Here is a 4,907-nt window from a genome sequence, read left to right as displayed (position 1 = left end):
AGTATTCCCGGGCTGGGGTGGGGTTTACCTGAGCTGCTCCTTCGCCTGCATCACCACGAAGTCCCAGGTGTGGTTGATCCGTTTGTGCAACATGTTGTAGCTGTCCTGCGGAGACGATGTTTAAATGCGACATTGCCAGGTCGCACGGCTGGCTGCGTTGCTGCATGGGTTCACGTTATGACTCACAGGCCGAACCCCTCCCAGGATATCAGCTGGCAGTGTCGGATTCACAAACCCTCTTACTGATGAGAACCTAAAATGCGTTGACCCTGACGCAACATGGCGGCAAGTTGGTGGATGTCTATGTGCGATCCTACTATGTGCATAATTGGTGGGAGGTTTTCTTACACAAAAATGTTCTGAGGGCAGAAGGAAAATGATTGGTTCGGATAGATAACCAATCAGATTGCAGAGGAGGCAGGACCAAGACATCTGATTGGTTGCTCCTGCCTCCTCTAGTTGCTCGGATCCACCTCATGTACAATCTAATTGGTTATCTCTCTGAACCAATCATTTTTCCTTCTACCCTCATAATATTTTGTGTAAGTAAAACTCCCATGAGCATTCAGCTATCACATGATCTCATCAAGCAATGCTTCAGACCAGCGAATAAGAATAGCATTGAAATGTACATAAATAAAAATTTTCTCTTACCTTTTCATAGTCTATCAGCTGCCCTTGCTTTCTGATATTCTTCTTAGTCAAATAAATCGCTTTAGAAGAGCAAAAGAAAGACATGGCAAGAAACTGTGTTTTTCTATTATTCTAGTAAAGGGAAGTAATGATGTAATAGGCGAGCACATGATTAATAATTGGTAATCACCGTAATCTAGCTCGGAGGCTGGCCACTGCTGAGAGCTCCAGAAGTACGGAGTCTAGCAAAAAGGAGATGCTGTCATTTGAAACTATTCAGAAGCAGCGTGACAAAGGTGCTTTGTGATTTAACATGTCAGGGACAAGGCGGGTGGAAGGCATTTTGCTACTTTAACTGGCATTGGTTCTCATACATCAGTGTTTCCCAATCCGGTCCTCGGCGACACACAGATGATCCACGTTTTTGCTCCCTCCCAGCTCCCTACCAGACAGTCTACGTTTTTGCACCCTCTCAGCTCTGGAGCCCGGACCAGATTGAGAAATACTGTCCTACACGGTAATTCCGCAGTCTCTCCAACGAATAGTTTCGATATGCGTGCCCCCCCACATGGCCACCACCCTCTCGCGCTGCCCTCCATCTGAAGAAACCGTGGTTTTAGGTTACCTGGAAGCGATACGGCGTCTCGTCGGGCCCCAGGACGAGCGTCCTGGGGTCCTTTAGGGGGTAAATGTAGCCGTGCTTCACGATCAGATTCCCCACATGAAGTGCCTCTGAAAACACACAAAGTGGTCACTCATTTCCACGTAAACTACTCAAAGCTCAAACAAATCCACTACTCGTAGCCCAGATTTAGGCATAGTAATTCTCTAAATTTTTGTCAGTGGAATACAGTAGAACACACGATAACTAGAAACTGAGTAGGCATATTATATTTTATTTTACGGTATAGCAAGTAACTGGAAAAAACGTTGACATGGTGCACAGAATAAGCCGCGGGGATGGTGCATTCCTCATCGGAACTATAATTAATTACGAGTAATTGGGACTTTCCACTTTCCGGCTGCCTCCGCGGCCATTGGCAGTCAGGCGCTCCCGGGGGTTTCAGACCGGCGCAGCAACAGCGCTGCTAGGGGGAAGCCTAGTGTTTACAGGGAGGGGTAACTGCTTACCGGGGCAACAGGTTTTTTGCCCATTCAAGTCTGTTAATGCATCTGCCATCTACTGCCTAAAAGTCCCCTCCTTTCCATTCCGACTTCTTTTCCAATCTGGGCTGTAAATCAGGGAAATCTGCTCCCTTGCTATTTAAAACCTCATCTGCATCGCCCGGGAATTCAGGACAACAGCGTCTTGCAGAAGTGCATAATGAGGGAGACGGATAGCGATATTTCTCCAGGCATGACTGACTGCCTCTGGCTATCAGCGAAGTTTGCATCGGGACTATCAAACCGTACAGCTCAGCATGCGTAGCGGCGCGACTCGGGACTGGCCTACAGATTATTTGTACTAATAGCCTCTCAGCAGAAAGATAAATAATTCAGCAGATAAATTGACGCCAGGGGAAGAAAATCCCAAAAGCTTCAGGCGAATGGGGTGTCTATGTTATGGACAAGCTCAATTCTGACATTTATTAATTCACAGGCTCAGCAATATCAATGGAACAGAACATGCTTCTGTCAGACACGTGAATTGCATATGCTTACACATAAATGCAGCTAGGCTAATCTGTTGTATGGATGACAAATTCTATTACTTCATTTGTATTTATTATTCAAAAGACTCGTTTATTTCTGTTATTTTATTACAAAAAAAAAAAAACCTGATGACGTCTTTCGCCAGCAGGGGCGCCATCGTCGTCACGAAGGGAAAAAAACAATCGATTAACCTCACATAAGAGCACCAGGTAACGCTTCCCTACATACTTCTCGGCCCTACCTTCTTCCATGATGGAGTACTTCTGAATTAGCCACTCCACGATATCATTTCCTGGGAAGGCATAGCGAGGAAGGCATCTAGTTAGAGTCGAGAAATGCATTAAGCCGTCATAAATCAAAAACGCTGAACTCGATAAATAAATTACATAAATAAATATGAGCGCAAGGAGATCGATGACAGTCTTAATGCACAGGATTCCCGAAGACCGCCGATGTATGGGCTTTCCTGTGAAGGGCTTAAATGACCATTAGGACCCGGCCCCCGGGACACTGCACGGCCGGGTGTAAGACAACCCGGGCGGCATGAAAAATTATTTTTAAAAAGTAAAATATGTATCGTGCACCTGTCATCGCATGTGGAATCACTGTGATTAACAGTCTTTGATTCTTCATCTTTATCCCCATGTCGGGATCTTGCATCGCCACAATGACTTGTTCAATCTGGGATAAGAAGAATAGTCAAAATCGTGAAATCAAGGTGACGACAGACATAGTGAAAACGTTCAACCTAGTAATATAATAATTGCTTAATGTGTGATTTGATATGTAATCGTTATATTCATCATTAAATCACCGGAGAGACACACTCATATATTTAGGCATATATATAAGTAAACTACAAGGTTTTTCCTCTGACTATCTTAACTGCACGTCAAAGACGTTATCGGATATTCCCGACTACAGACTTTCGGTTTGATCATTTATTCGCGTTATTAATTCGGCTCCTGATTACATTAAACTAAACATGCTCAGATTGTTACAACCTTTGCTTGTCGGTTATTTTTGGGATCTTTCTGGATGGGCTCAAGGCGGGGTCTGTAAGCACAAGCAAACTGCCAGCACTTTTGTTTTACATGAAAATAGTTTGATGTCGGCCTATTGCGTTATTGTCTGGCTATAATTTGGAGGCAATATTAAACAATAGGCCCATATATTGTAAATATACATGTTGTGTTGTTTTGTTGTTATCACAAACGTATAGCCTGATCATAAATTTCATGGATACCTGGATGTTGTATGTTCCATTATATTTATGAATGAATGATTTATGTGAAGTCTGGCTTAGATTCGAGAATTAATCATATAGATTAAAAAAAGTTTTCATTTAAAACTTATCTCATATAATAAAATCCTCGTCCGAACGAACATATGTCAGAATGAAAAAACATTTAAATTATTTTTGTGATGCATCAGTATCAATAGCTACAACGTCATAACAGATATAGATATAATGCGGTTCATACTTTTGAAGTTGATGCGTATCTCCCGAAAAAAATCAACTCCAGAAGAGTCCGCGTCTGTAAATGCCTGAACTTCGGAATCGATCCTACCTTTGTTAGGCGCGGCATCTGTGTCTTGCAGCTGTTCCCTTGGATAAAGATGTTAATTGTCATGCTTACAGCATCTCGATCTCCGGCGTTTGTGAAGTTGGGATTGATGCTGTCCTGTGTTTTTTTTTTCCTTCCACACTTAAGCTCTGCTTGTTACTGCCCCATAGCGGAGCGCAAGTGAAACGGACTACCGGAGATTTGCACTGTTTTTCTGTTAGTGTGTATAATCAAAATATGACTCAGTTTGGCCAGTTAGAAAAATATGATAATAGAAAAGTATTCTTTTCCTCTCACTTTTTTTTCTTGATTTAATTACCGACTTCACGTACTTACACTGTGTCCCGTTGCACGATGTAATATTGCGAAACTATGATTTTGTGGCAGTGTTTTGTAAAGGAATTTTCCGTTTAATCATCGTCTTAGTATAAAGCTATATGGTTGTTCTGGTATCAGTGGACGTACATTATGTATTTTTTCTTCTCTTGAGCACCATGGTCATGACATGAAGCTCAGTCATTGATTACTCGCAAATGTTAGTAGTCATCCGCTGTTTATCTTGAAGATGTAAAAGTAGTGCGCGTACATCTCCTCGTTAGTATAGTGGTGAGTATCCCCGCCTGTCACGCGGGAGACCGGGGTTCGATTCCCCGACGGGGAGAGTCTGCATCTTTTTGCCTCGGTCTCAAAAGGCACCAAGCTAGAACCGGCCCCGTGTTAGTGGAAACGGGGCTTGTGACTTGTACTCATGCATAATATTCTGCGGGTCGCTCAGCAGCGCAGCATATGAAACTAGACTCGGATTGTAAGTGTGTGGTTTTGATAATTGATGTATGGATGGATGGATCCTTAATAAGAGATATAAACAATAAGGTCCAGTCGCCAACTAATCATGTAAAATACGTCATAAACTCATGGTTGTTAAACCCAGAATAAAAATGAAGACGTATAACTAGGAAAGTCAACTTGCACATTTCAATTTTGGTTCGATATAATCACGTTGTCCTTAACCCTCCAGTGCAGGAGGGGACGGTAATGCGCATCGAATGTTTC

At 42.8% G+C, this 4,907-nt stretch overlaps 1 non-coding gene across 1 annotated transcript; it reads left to right on the top strand.

Moving 5' to 3' along the window:
* Positions 1–4,443: 4,443 nt before the first annotated feature.
* On the top strand, positions 4,444–4,515 carry trnad-guc (transfer RNA aspartic acid (anticodon GUC)). The gene has a single exon. It is a non-coding gene; the product is annotated as a tRNA-Asp (tRNA).
* The last annotated feature ends 392 nt before the right edge of the window (positions 4,516–4,907 follow it).

Source organism: Brienomyrus brachyistius, unplaced genomic scaffold (assembly GCF_023856365.1).
Source record: "Brienomyrus brachyistius isolate T26 unplaced genomic scaffold, BBRACH_0.4 scaffold192, whole genome shotgun sequence".
NCBI classification, from domain to species: Eukaryota; Metazoa; Chordata; class Actinopteri; order Osteoglossiformes; family Mormyridae; genus Brienomyrus; species Brienomyrus brachyistius.
This window is presented reverse-complemented; position numbering and strand designations above follow the sequence as displayed.